Source organism: Mobula birostris, chromosome 12 (assembly GCF_030028105.1).
Source record: "Mobula birostris isolate sMobBir1 chromosome 12, sMobBir1.hap1, whole genome shotgun sequence".
Classification (NCBI taxonomy): Eukaryota; Metazoa; Chordata; class Chondrichthyes; order Myliobatiformes; family Myliobatidae; genus Mobula; species Mobula birostris.
Window position 1 is genome coordinate 83,471,717 of NC_092381.1, and position 15,035 is coordinate 83,486,751.

Sequence of the window (15,035 nt, forward strand, 5' to 3'; positions counted from 1 at the left end):
TTATCCTCTTGCTCTTCACATACTTGTAGAATGTTTTCCTTAATCCTGTCCACCAAGGCCTTCTCATGGCCCCTTCTGGCTCTCCTAATTTCATTCTTAAACTCCTTCCTGCTAGCCTTATAATCTTCTAGATCTCTATCATTACCTAGTTTTTTGAACCTTTCGTAAACTCTTCTTTTTTTCTTGACTAGATTTACAACAAACAGCCTTTGTACACCATGGATCTTGTACCCTACCATCCTTTCCCTGTCTCATTGGAACATACCTACTCAGAACCCCATGCAAATACCCCCTGAACATTTGCCACATTTCTTCCATACGTTTACGCAAAAACATCTGTTTCCAAGTTCCTGCCTGATAGCCTCATATTTCCCCTTACTCCAATTACTGTAAACATTTTCCTAACTTGTCTGTTCCTATCCCTCCCAATGCTATGATAAAGGAGATAGAATTGTGATCACTATCTCCAAAATACTCTCCCACTGAGAGACCCGACACCTGACCAGGTTCATTTCCCAATACCAATTCAAGTACAGCTTCTCGTCTTGTTGGCTTATCTACATATTGTGTCAAGAAACCTTCCCGAACGCACCTGAACTCTACCCCATCTAAACCTCTCACTCTAGGGAAATTAAAATCTCCCACCACAACAACCCTGTTATTATTACTCCTTTCCAGATTCTGTCTTCCTTTCTGTTCCTCAATGTCCCTGTTACTATTGGGTGGTCTATAAAAAAAAACATCCAGCACAGTTATTGACCCCTTCCTATTCCTAACTTCCACCCACAGAGACTCCGTAGACAACCCATCCATGACTTCCTCCTTTTCTGCAGCCGTGACACTATCTCTGATCAACTGTGCCATGCCCCCACCTCTTTTGCTTCCCTCCCTATCTTTCCTGAAACATCTAAAGCCTGGCACTTGAAGTAGCCATTCCTTCCCCTGCACCATCCAAGTCTCTGTAATGGCCCTAACATCATAGCTCCAAGTGCTGATCCACGCTCTAAGTTCATCCACTTTATTCATAATGCTCCTCGCATTAAAATAGACACTCCTCAGACCATCAGTGTGAGCACACCCCTTCTCTATCACCTGCCTATCCTTCCTTTCGCACTGTCTCCAAGCTTTCTCTATTTGTGAGCCAACCTCCCTTTCCTCCTTCACTTCAGTTCCCACCCCCAAGCAATTCTAGTTTAAATTCTTCCCCAATAGCCTTAGCAAACTTTCCCGCCAGGATATTGGTCCCCCTCGGATTCAAGTGCAACCCATCCTTTTTGTACAGGTCCCACCTGCCCCAGAAGAGGTCCCAATGATGCAGAAATCTGAATCCCTGCCCTCTGCTCCAATCCCTCAGCCACACATTCATCCTCCACATCACTCTATTTCTATACTCATTGTCACATGGCACAGACAGTCATCCCAGAATTACTACCTTTGAGGTGCTGCTTCTCAACTTCTTTCCTAACTCCCTGCAGTCTGTTTTCAGGACCTCCTCCCTTTTCCTACGTATGTCATTGGTACCAATATGTACCACGACCTCTGGCTGTTCTCCCTCCCACTTCAAGATATCGTGGACACGATCAGAAACAACCCAGACCCTGGCACCTGGGAGGCAAACTACCATCCGCATATCTTTCCTGCATCCACAGAATCACCTATCTGACCCCTAACTATAGAGGCCCCTATCACTGCTGCCATTCTGTTCCTTTCCCTACCCTTCTGAGCCACAGGGGCCAGACCCTGTGCCAGAGGCGCAACCACTGTTTCCCCCCCCCCCCCCACCAACAGTATTCAAGCAGGAGTACTTATTGTTAAGGGGGACAGCCACTGGGGTACTCTCTAGTACCTTGCTTCTTGCCCTTCCCTCTCCTGTTACCCACTTCTCTGTCTCCTGTGGTCCTGGGGTGACTTCCTGCCTATAGCTCCTCCCTATCACCTCCTCATTCTCCCTGACCAGACGAAAGTCATCGAGCTGCAGCTCCAGTTCCATAACGCGGTCCCTAAGGAGCTGCAGCTCGACACATCTGGTGCAGATGTGGTTGTCCAGGAGTCTCCAGGGCCTCCCACATCTGACACCAAGCACAGAAAACTTGCCTTACACACAGACCTTGTCTGTATTCTAAACAGATAACCTACCTGGCCTCAACCCTTTATCGCCGAAGCCCCGTTGAGCCAAAGCCTTCCTACTCAGTCTCCCACTCCTCCGATGCCCGCTCTGTAAATTGGTCGTCTTTTTAAACTCTTCCCGCTGTTCTCACTGGCCAACCTCCACGTGCTTGTGCAGTTGCACCCCGTCAAACCGCTGAAGAAATGACCTGGTTATTTCTGTTCTGGTACAAGATTTTCTTGAACGGCAGACACTTTCAAAATTTAATGCTGTGCTTTTCCTTAAATTTCTGCAAACAGCCTGCTGAATATTCACCATTAGCTTCAATATTCAGTTTGTCGTGATAGATAATCATGATATACTTGTTTCATAATCAGCACATCATTAAGTGGCACATGTTCACTCTGATACTGACTATACACAATTGAGATCTTCATTTTTCACTTTAGCCCTCAGCAGACTGCGGATCTCATGGTTTATCCAGAGCTTCTAATGGAGAAGACTGAATGATTTTGTGGGGACACACTTGTCTACATCTGTTTTAATAAAGTCTGTGACAATCATTCATTCAGATCCTCAGATGAGTCCTTGAACACAGCCCAGTCCACTGACTCAAAACAATTTACAGCCACTCCTCTGCCTCCTGTGAGCACCACTTTGTTGTCCTAATCTCTCTGGAGCTTCGTTCTTTAGCCTCTACCTGCATGTAGGTAGTATCGAAATGCGGTCACGCATGGGATGGCAGGCATTCCTTGTCCTAGTATGACAGTGGTCTAGTGTGTTGGGTGGTTCCTTAAGGTCATTATAGTTGAGGGTGGTAATAGGGTCAAGCTCCCACTACCTATTAAATGCTCCCAATGGCATGCAACTCAAGTAGCTTCATACAACCAAATCCAGCTTCCGGCCTTCACGTGTGGCTCAGCTACTAAGCCCAGTGGAACTGTTTCTACTGACAGGAGAGGGGCAAAGGCAGACTACTGGCACCTTAAAATCAGTTGCTTCAAGCAGAGAGGGCTTGTCAGCTCATCTAGGAGAAGGAAAACTCAGATCTCAAACCTCCACTGCCTTGCAAGATGAAAAGTAAAACAATATCAAGGACATTGCATCCAAAAAATAAAGGTTTGGATTTTCAAGACCTTTGATAACAGGTTGGTGTTCAAAATTAAAGCTCATAAAATTGGGGGTAGTGCATTGACATCTGGTTGACAGACAGAAACAGGAGGAACATATGGATGTTTTTAAAGTGGAAGGCACCGGCGAGTTGGGTGCCATAGGATACGTGCTTGGGCCTCAGCTATTCAACAAAATGTCACTGATTTTGTTGATGGAACCAAAAATAATACTAAGTTTGTCAAATACACAAGAGGGGTTGAAAGCTCTGAACAGCACATGAATATTCCACAAGGCAATTTATAAACACATGTGGAAAAGCAATTACATGGCAGATATTGAATAAAATGTATAATGCTGGTTGTGGATTACAGCAGAAATGGAGACGGGCTAACTCCTATTGACATCAATAGACCTGGGGTTGAGAGGGTAAACAGCTTTAAGTTCCTTGGCATCCACATCACCGAAGACCTCACCAGGTCTGTACACACCAGCTGTGTGGTGAAGAAGGCACAACAGCACCTCTTTCACCTCAGACAGTTAAGAAAGTTTAGTGTGGGCTCCCAAATCCTAAGAGCTTTCTACAGGGGCACAATTGAGAGCATCTTGACTGGCTGTATCACTGCCTGGTATGGGAACTGTACCTCCCTGAATCTCAGGACTCTGCAGAGTGGTGCAGACAGACCAGCACATCTGTAGTTGTGAACTTCCCATGACTCAGGACATTTACAAGGACAGGTGGGTAAAAAGGGCCCAAAGGATCATTGGGGACCCCAGTCACCCCAACCACAATGTATTCCAGCTGCTACCATCTGGGAAACGGTACTGCAGCATAAAAGCCAGGACTAACAAGCTCTGGGACAGCTTCTTCCACCAGGCCATCAGACTGATTAACTCACGCTGATTTGAGTGTACTCTATATTACATGGACTGCTCTATTTATTATAAATCATTATAAATGACCATTATCGCACATTTAGACAGAGACATAGCGTAAAGATTTTTACTCATGTATGTGAAGGATGTAAGAAATGAAGTCAATTCATTCATTCAAATGTGAGGTTATCAACTGTAATAAGAAAAATAAAAGACACTTATTTAACCCATTGAGAGATGAAGAAAGATGGACATACCTTGTACACCAGTCACAAAACGATCATACATGTCAGCAAGTTACATGTGAAAAGAGATTGGACTGACATTCAATGAAGTTCCTCTCTTAAATTCCATTGAAACAAAGTTCTGACAGCACCAGAAGGGTGGTTGTTGGGGGTGGAATGGAGTTTAGAACTGAGGGTGTGTGGAGGGATCTTGAGCTGTGGGGGGGGGGGGGGAGGTCAGGTGGGGGAGGGCAGAAGAGTCTGCAGCCGGGGGAGAGGTGGAGGGGAGAAGAGTCTACAGCTGGGGGAGGTGGTGTGGTGAGGGGGAGGGGAGAAAAGTCTACAGCCGGGGGAGGTGGTGTGGTGAGGGGAGGGGGAGGGGAGAAGAGTCTACAGCCAGCGGGAAGGGGGAGGGGGGCAGTTACAGTCTCAAGATACAGATAAAAGCATTCACCCATGGAATTCTCTCCCACGAGGCCAGTAGAAGGCAATTTGTTTAATACATTTGAGGTAGAAAGACCAGGTAATTATACTGAATGGTGAAATAAACAAATAGTAGGAGAAAACCTTGATAATTTACAGATCATTCAGCTGTGTTCTTGCCAGGCCACCAGATGCTTTATAGACCAATCTCACTTTCCAGACCTACAGCCATGATCTTTAGGTTACAGTGGTCCAAATAGTTCATTCAGGAACTTTACACAATTGATCACTTCTTCCTCTCTCTCTTCCCAGGGAGTGAATTCCAGGACTCCATCTTTGATTATCCCATCCAATGTTCTGACAACTATATACAACTCAGATGAATCCCCTATGCTTCCTTTCTATCAAAAAAAGGCTCTGCCTTAACTAGCTTAATTCTTACCCTTTCTTGTGCATCATATACACCATATCCAGAACCATACATGGTCCTATTATAGGAAAGATGTCAACAAAATTGAGTACACAGAAGATTTACTAGAATGTTACCTGGGTTTCATCTCCTTAGTTACAGAGAAAGGTTGAACAAGTAGGGTCTTTATTCTTTGGAGCGTAGAAGGTTGAGGGGGGACTTGATAGAGATATTTAAAGTTATGAGGGGGACAGAAAGAGCTGACGCGGATAGACGTTTTCCATTGAGAGTGAGGGAGATTCAAACAAGAGGACAGGAGTTGAGAGTTAAAGGGCAAAAGTTTGGGGGTAACATGAGGGGGAACTTCTTTACTCAGAGTGGTAGCTGTGTGGAACGAGCTTCCAGCAGAAGTGGTTGAGGCAGGTTCAATGCTGTCATTTAAAGTTAAATTGGATAGATATATGGACAGGAAAGGAATGGAGGGTTATGGGCTCAGTGCAGGTCAGTGGGACTAGGTGAGAGTAAGAGTTTGGCACGGACTAGAAGGGCCAAGATGGCCTGTTTCCGTGCTGTAATTGTTATATGGTTTATATGGTATTCAAGAAAATATGTTTTAAATGCTTCCACTTCTAAATTTACACAATACATGCAAATTTGTGGTGTTGCAGGTGGTTATTTATGGCTACAGCAGGTGGAAAAATGGCAGATGGAATTCAATCCCAACAAGTGCCATATGAAGAAATGGTAAAGATGATTAATGAGTGTAGGGCAGTGGATATTATTCAGAGACTTTATTGTCTTGATCATAGAAGACAAAAGGTATGGTTGTGGTTGGGGAGGGGGTGAGAGATTATGACTAGTGGTTTTTGTGACTAGTGATGATAGAAGTACAAGGTTTTCAGAGGCATACAGGGGGTAGATAGTCAAAGTTACTTTCCCCATGGTGTAAGTGTCAAATATTCAATGGCATAAGGTTTAAGGTGAGGGAAGGTGGGAGTTTAAAGGAGATCTGGGATGCAAGTTTTTTAAAAAAAAGTCACAGAGCATGATAGGTGTCTAGAATGCACTGCCAGAGGAGGTGGTAGAAACAAATGCAATTGCTAAGTTTAAGAGAGTTCTAGAGAAACAAAATAACAAGCCAGGGAAAGAAAGATATGGACCATATGCAGGCAGATGGGATTAGTTTATATGGGCATCATATTCAGTAGTGGACCAAACTACCTCTTCTTGTGCTGTCATGTTCTATGATATACTTTGGGAAGTCAAGTAAGGGAAGGGCATACACAGTAAATTATAGGGCCCTAGGGAATGCTGATGAACAGAGGGACAGTGGAGCTCGTCCATGGTTCTCTGAAAGTGGTAACCCGGGTGGATGGGGTACTGAAGGTGGCATAGCCATGCTCATCTTCAGACTGGACACAGAATATAGAGTTGGGATGTCACTTCACAACTTCACTAAACAGTGGTTATGTTACACTTGCACTACTGTGTGCATTTCTAGTCACCAGCACCAGAATAAGGAAGAAATGTGATTATCCTTCACAGGGTGCAGAGGAAATCCATTAGAATGTTGCCTGGATTAACAAGATTTTAATGTAAAGAGTTTCTTAAGTGACTTCATTCATTGAGTTTTCTAGTTTATCAGCTCCCCACCCCATTCAGTGCATAGCCTGTAATTGTTTACATAATACACACTGGTCTCCTCCTCCTCATTCCATTTTTTTTTTATATAGGCATGCGTTAGTCTCATGAGACCACGGATTTGCGCCTTGGAAGGTTTCCAGGGCGCAGGACTGGGAAGGTTTATGGAAGACCAGCAGTTGCCCATGCTGCAAGTCTCCCCTCTCCATGCCACCGATGTTGTCCAAGGGAAGGGCATTAGGACCCATACAGCTTGGCACCAGTGTCGTCACAGAGGAATGTGTGGTTAAGTGCCTTGCTCAAGGACACGCACGCTGCCTCAGCCCAGGCTCGAACTAGTGACCTTCAAATTACTAGATGAACACCTTAACCACTTGGCCACGTGCCAACACTTATTCCATTATTTTGGGACAAAACCCTAGAAAAAGCATACTTACCTTCCACACCTTAAACTCGGATTTCAGAAAAGCTGCAGTATCATGGTCATTCAAGTTAATCTGTGCCCCAATTCATGAGCTTTATTTTCTACTCCTTAAAAGAGGCCATTAAGCAAAGTCAGGTTTGTGTTGCCTTCCCCCTTTTGTTTTCAATGCCTTCCAAACCCAGTTATTAATCCTCCAGTTTCCACTTCTAACACGTTTCTTTTCCTCAGAAGCAGCTCTCAAGTTTTATCTCACACACACACAAACTAGGTGTATTAATATATTAAGTCAGAGTCATATTTCCTACATACATCAATAGGTCTCCTTTGGGATATGTATTATAATTTCTTGAAGAGTAGGGTTGTTTCTCCTGTCTGACTAATATTAACTTAATTGCAAACTATAATTTTGTGATAACTTCAAATTCTGTTATATTGACTGTCCTGTTGTACGTATCATTATAAATTACTATAAATTGCACAATTAGACAGAAACGTAAAGAATTTTACTCATGTATATGAAGAATGTAAGTAATAAAGACAATTCAATTCCCCATATTAGATCATTATTGTCCGCACTTAAACCTGCAATTAACAATTAGCCTTTACAAAATTTTATTTAGAACCTTGGCTACTGGGTACAGCATAGCTACCATACTATCATGACTTTAAAAAGTATATAGCTCAGAGTGAACAAAACTGCCTGGTAAAACTCTAGATCTTTGTTACTCTGCGCATTACTGACGATTCATTTTTAAAATAATTTAAGAATGGGACAAATTCAATAAAGGAAGACTGCATCATTCTCAATGAAGTCACTGAAAAGACAGAAAAGGAAGGACTATAAATTTTGAGACACAGCAAAAGAAATTTCTTGGTTCGGAAGGCTGATGTGCAATTTACATCTATTAAAAAGCTGAGGCAGAAATTACAGCAAAATTCAAGATAAAGTTGAATAGATGAATAAAAGCAAGGCAGAAACAGATTGAAGAAACCTGATTAAAAGTATTTGCTTAGGTAAAGTATAAATGCTGACAAACTAACTGCGCTAATTCAAAGTAAATTACCAAGTTCCTATATGTTACCATATTCTACTTTGAGATTAATTTCCTTGCAAGCATTTACAAGAAAAAAGAAATAACATTTGTTTTTTCTATGCCTTTAGCAGTTGATTCTGCCTTAAATGGCCATGAAGTGTTTCTTCTTACGAACGAATAAACTTCAGTTAATAAACTTTCATATGAATATCAGGAGTGAATGAAAAAAAGGTGGAAAGAAATTACATTCTCCTTCAAGGGAGCTGGATTGTATCAACATAAAAATGAAAGTATTGAATATTCCCTTTTTCTGAAAAGTCAAATTACATCAATCATTCAAAATTAGTCAGGTTCTCACAAGGAGATCATGCAGACATGCAAATAGTACTGGGATTAGTCTAAAATAACTACCTTTATATAGTACTAAATAACTTCCCTGTTTGACTGTTCATTGTCACGTTAAAAATAGTAATAAAATGAATGAATAGAAAAGTCAAATGTTAGCACAAGATTTCTGAATAGAACTCAGTATTTGATGAAAGAATGCTTAATCACTATCTAAATTAGACAAAATTTTAAATTTCTGCAGTGGCAAGTTAGCACTCATTAACGAATATTCGGCAAAGCAAATCAATTTAAATGAAAACCCATTCTAAACTGAAGGGAGTCAAGAGGTAAAGTCATTAAATGGATAACATAATCACATTAGAACTTGAGCTGCTATCCAACTTAGCAACATTTTGATTTGAAGTTTTCTGTCCGAAGGCTACAGATATTCTGTATACTGAAAACAGACTGATTGTCAGCAAGGGGCATGAGCAAAGAACAGGAAATTGGTATTGATATAAAAGCTTAGCCAGGGACTCATGCAATTAGATAAGAGGCTGGAGGGATTATAGAATTAACTATGGTAGCACGGATTAATCCTGTTCCAATTTATGAAAATTTTAATCGAGTAACTCCTCCAACTAACTAGCAAACTATAGAAGAAAGCAACACACCAACTGTTGTACTTCTAAATGACTCAATGCCTTTTATTCCCAGTTATTTCCAACTCATTTGAGAACTATGATATGAAACACACATCTTGGAGTAAAGTTATCTACAACGATTTTCCCCAAACACAATCCTTACTACAGAATAACTTTAGCAGGTTACCTGCCTAGGATGGAAAATGACAGTAACAATTACAAGAATAGCAGAAAAGGTAAATCTGCATTGAAAGATAAACAGCAACTTCAGATTTTGACAGATCTTTTCAGTGAACCGAATTTTGGATTTTTCTAAATCTTATTTTAATTGAGCTATCAGCCTGCAAACTTCAATTTTTTTTTCTATTTTAAAGGAATAACCCTTATTCACCAGTCCTTCTTGCAATGTATGCATCTGTAATTTAAGAACAGAGTGTAATTAAGGAAAGAATAGGGGTATTGCAGACATCTCACCTCTCCCAGAAGTTCTGGGAGTCTTCCGCATATTGATAGTGGCTCCCTGACTCCCAGAAATCATATACAATATCCCAGAAGTCTATTTTTTTTTTTTTGAGAGGGAGAGCAAGAGCGAGCATCCTGATTGGTCTCTCTTCATGCAAAGTAGACCTATCAGTTTTCTCTGTGGGTGCGCTTTACAGTCGACCTCAAAAATGACAGTGTTGCTCGCTGCACTGTTTGCAACAGTGACTTTTCTATTGCCCATGGTGGGTTAAAATGTAAAAGACATGTTGAGGTTAGTTTAACAGGTGTCATTGGTTCAGTAGCATAGCTAACGTTATTTAAATCAGCTGGCTAGCTACTAAGGAGCTACTCTATTGATGTCCTATGTGATGAGGCCAAACTCCCTATAGACTTGCTTAAAGTTGTAATAGAATAAACATGATAATATAATGCAAGTACATATTTTAATGTCACATTTTCTGCATATACCTAACTTGGTTTACAGATGGTTTACAGATAAGACATGAGCCATCTGTTATCAGCCCCCAACCAACACATATTCCACTCTCCCCTCCTACCCCTCCTCACAGTCCCCCACCCTGCTCTCATGACTATACCCCCTCCCCACACGAAACCACCACGGTGGGCTTCACAGCTGAACAGGTGAGAAGATAGCTGAAACGTCTCAACCCAAGCAAGGCTGCAGGACCGGATGGTGTCAGTACCAGGGTGCTCAAAGCCTGTGCCCCTCAGCTATGTGGAGCACTTCGCCATGTATTCAACCTGAGCCTGAGGCTCCGGAGGGTTCCTGTACTGTGGAAGACGTCCTGCCTCGTCCCTGTGCCGAAGACACCGCGCCCCAGTGGCCTCAATGACTACAGACCTGTGGCATTGACCTCCCACATCATGAAGACCCTGGAGAGACTTGTTCTGGAGCTGCTCCAGCCTATGGTCAGGCCACAATTAGATCCCCTCCAGTTCGCCTACCAGCCCCGACTAGGGGTTGAGGATGCCATTGTCTTCCTGCTGAACCGTGTCTACGCCCACCTGGACAAGCCAGCGAGTACTGTGAGGGTCATGTTTTTTGACTTCTCCAGTGCATTCAACACCATCCGCCCTGCTCTGCTGGGGGAGAAGCTGACAGCGATGCAGGCGGACACTTTCCTGGTGTCATGGATTCTTGATTACCTGACTGGCAGACCACAGTACGTGTGCTTGCAACACTGTGTGTGTCCGACAGAGTGATCAGCAGCACTGGGGCTCCACAGGGGACTGTCTTGTCTCCCTTTGTCTTCACCATTTACACCTCAGACTTCAACTACTGCACAGAGTCTTGTCATCTTCAGAAGTTTTCAGATGACTCTGCCATAGTTGGATGCATCAGCAAGGGAGATGAGGCTGAGTACAGGGCTACGGTAGGAGACTTTGTCACATGGTGTGAGCAGAATTATCTGCAGCTTAATGTGAAAGAGACTAAGGAGCTGGTGGTAGACCTGAGGAGAGCTAAGGTACCGGTGACCCCTGTTTCCATCCAGGGGGTCAGTGTGGACATGGTGGAGGATTACAAATACCTGGGGATACGAATTGACAATAAACTGGACTGACCAAAGAACACTGAGGCTGTCTACAAGAAGGGTCAGAGCCGTCTCTATTTCCTGAGGAGACTGAGGTCCTTTAACATCTGCTGGACGATGCTGAGGATGTTCTACGAGTCTGTGGTGGCTAGTGCTATCATGTTTGCTGTTGTGTGCTGGGGCAGCAGGCTGAGGGTAGCAGACACCAACAGAATCAACAAACTCATTCGCAAGGCTAGTGATGTTGTGGGGATGGAACTGGACTCTCTCATGGAGGTATCTGAAAAGGGGATGCTGTCTAAGTTGCATGCCATCTTGGTCAAAGTCTCCCATCAACTACATAATGTACTGGGTGGGCACAGGAGTACATTCAGCCAGAGACTCATTCCACCGAGATGCAGCACAGAGCGTCATAGGAAGTCATTCCTTTCTGTGGCCATCAAACTTTACAACTCCTCCCCTGGAGGGTCAGACACCCTGAGCCAATAGGCTGGTCCTGGACATTTCATAATTTACTGGCATAATTTACATATTATTAACTATTTATGGTTCTATTACTATTATTTATGGAGCAACTGTAATGAAAACCAATTTCCCCCAGGATTAATAAAGTATGACTATGACTAAGACAAAAATCACTAAACAAGGTATTACATACAACCTTGCAGGTCGAGTGGGGGGAGGGGGTGGGTGGGTGGGATATGGGGTTGCGGGGGGCAGGGGTGCTACCTCCCTGAAATGAGTTTTTGCAGGGTGGGATGTCTGGTATTGAGAGAATTCAGAAAATAATTTGGTACAAGGTTGGTACTGGGGTCTCAACTTTAGAGAGATTACTAAAAATTGCCACCATAGAACGACGGCAATAAAAAAAAAAAGTAAAAGTTTCACTCAGACTTAAGGTGCAAGCTGGGAACAAGCCCACTGAAATGATGATGGCACTGTAGTCTTCTACCACACCTTTACAACTCCTATCAAACTTGCTACATATAATATAAAAATCTACTGTAAGTACTCAGCCCATGAGGTAGTATGGGGAAAACAGAGTGAGCATTTCAAGTCAATGACTCTTCATTCATGATCTTTCCAATAAAGGTAATCAATCTGAAACATTAATACCGTCTCCCTCTCCACAAATGCTATCCCATCCAATCCAAGCAAATCTGACATTTTGCTTTTATTTCTGATTTCTTATAACTTAATATTTTGGTTTTGGATGCTGTGTTTTTGTCTCATCTTAATTTTTTTGAAAAATATAATATTCTTTTCTGGACATTTAGGAAATTTAAGTATTTGGTAAAGTTACAGGAAGACGAGCAAGGTTAAAATTCAAGGCAGATGCTAGTAAAAAATACAAGTAATGTGTACAAAACAGTAACAGTAACACTGTTGGGTGAGTTTTTTTTTTATGGCCATTGTGTTTCGTTGTCTTTCACCAATTACCAAAACAAAAAAGGTTTTGGCCTGAGCATCCAAGCTAGTGACAGGATTCTAGCCAAATGTCTATGTTTATATGATCAGCTGTGCCCCACATGATGTTACCTACATACATCAAACACACCTTTTTATTTGCAGCAAACTGTTATATCAATAATTACAGTATAAAATGCCAAACTGCTGACATTTGAATCTGTCAAGATGCCAAAATTTGCCAAGGACTAAATCGTACTATATTTCTTCTTCACCAGTTCTGCTCTTACCATAATTTCATTCAAATGCACTCGGATCAGTTCCTTTCAACTCTCTGAATATACAGTTTGTAGAAAAAACTTGAGAAATTCAGCTCACCATGCTCCGGCCTCAGTGCTGTTTGGCAAAGACTGTATCCAATGTATTAGCTAGAGGAATCAATAAGGAGCAGGAATGTGCAAACAGCAAAAAAAAAAATGTAAAGCAGATATTATGAAAGGAAAGAGGAAATGATGAGAAAGTGGGTGCGATTGGAAAAGGAAAGGGAGGGGAAATGCAGAATTAGATTTAATATCACCGGCATACGTCTTGAAATTTGTCGACTTTATGGCAGCAGTACAAATCAATGCACAATAGTAAGATAAAAAAACATGAATTACAATAAGCATTTATATTAAATAGTTAAACTAAATTAGTGCAAAAATAGAAATAAAATAGTAGTAAGGTAGTGTTCATGGGTTCCATTCAGAAATTGGATGGCAGAGGAGAGAAGCTGTTTCTGAATCGTTAAGTGTGTGGCTTCAGGCTTCTGTACCTCCTTCCTGATGATAGCAAGGAGAACAAGGCACAGCTGTGAAATAGATGGGAATGAATAGAAAGGATGACAGCAGAAACAGAGAAAGCCAGTAACGACAGGCATGATAACACAGGAGCAAGGTGACAACATATTTTTGCCTTTCCCCTTTAAACTTCCTCTTGAAACCTCAATATATTTCTGTTACTATGCTCCACCAATCCAGGTCAAGAACAGCTCCATGTACTTGCTGAGCCTGAGTTATGCTCGAAAAGTTTCCTTTAACAGATGTCCTTGTATATTTGAAGCAGTTGCAGCTTTTGCTAATCTTAGAGTGTTTAACAGGAGCAAGGCAAAAAGTTTGTCCCTTTGATGTGTATTCACCCAAGGAATGAAACTCCTTTTTCACTTATGTACAAAACTAAGCAAGCACATTGTATTTCCACATTTTACTGAATGTGGGGTCTTTCGAGTACATCCAAAAAAATTCCTGCTGTATCAGTTTAAATCCCTTTAATATTATTAACAGCTCTCTTAACACTGGTTATTTTGACGATGGAGATTTTAATATAGCATTCCATTTGTGCTCACTAGCCTGTTATTGGTAAATGACTAACTTCAAAGGCCACAGATGTCCACATCTGTGAACACTAATCCCTGATTTTCTGCCATTAATTTTGGCCAAAGAATATTATTTTCAATCTTCTTAAAAACAAAAATGGTAGAATAACAATTTAACATGGGTTAACAGTCTTCAAGCTGGGGCTCATTTATACCTCCTGAGTGATCTCTCAGAATTCCACACATTTCACCAGTTGCTGTTTGGAGTACAGTTGTTAAACTTTAGCCAAGTTCTATGCCGAGAGACAAACAATTTAGTTAAATCAGTTCCAGATTTCATTCTGTTATTGTGGACGTTGACATTATTTACAAGCCAGTCAGACTAACATCCTAAGTGGACAGCTACTTGGAAAAATCTGAAGGGTACTGCAAGTCACTCAGAAAGGCAGTTAGCATGAATTTAAGCAAAAGGAATCAATTGTTCTAATCATCAGGATTTCTGACTTAACTCACCAGATGTCAATCACCATTTTTCCACCAGCAAAATCAGCTCACTGATCATCATGCTCTTTAAACTCACTTTTGCCTTCTCATTCCCTTTAAACTCAACTGGCTCCATTCCCCACTCTCCTCAATATAACAGGTTCACAAAAAACTACACTAACAGTAAATTGAAAGCACGGAGTATTGGAATAACAATTCAGAAAATCTGCCAGTTCTATACCAAAGTCAAAAGTGTCCCACATTACAGAGGTTTACTATGCAGTTTTGGGAAGAATGCAAAACACTACAGAAGATGAGGTTTTTCCCTTTCTGCACCTTGTGACGCATCAGGTGGCAGCCTTGTCATTTCTTTAGCATTCGTCTGTTTTTAAAAAAACGAGGCAGAGTTCTAGCTCTACACTCAACCCAGCACAAATGGAAAGTATGCAACGAGCTGGCTGGATTCAAGTCTGGGACCACTCACCTCGAGATCCGGTGCAGATCCCACTACACCACTGGCCAGCTAGAATACTAAG

At 41.9% G+C, this 15,035-nt stretch overlaps 1 protein-coding gene across 1 annotated transcript in view; it reads right to left on the reverse strand.

Moving 5' to 3' along the window:
* vamp4 (vesicle-associated membrane protein 4) overlaps positions 1-15,035 on the reverse strand; it is a 98,308-nt gene that overhangs the window by 36,438 nt on the left and 46,835 nt on the right. The gene's annotated exons all lie outside the window — the stretch shown is intronic.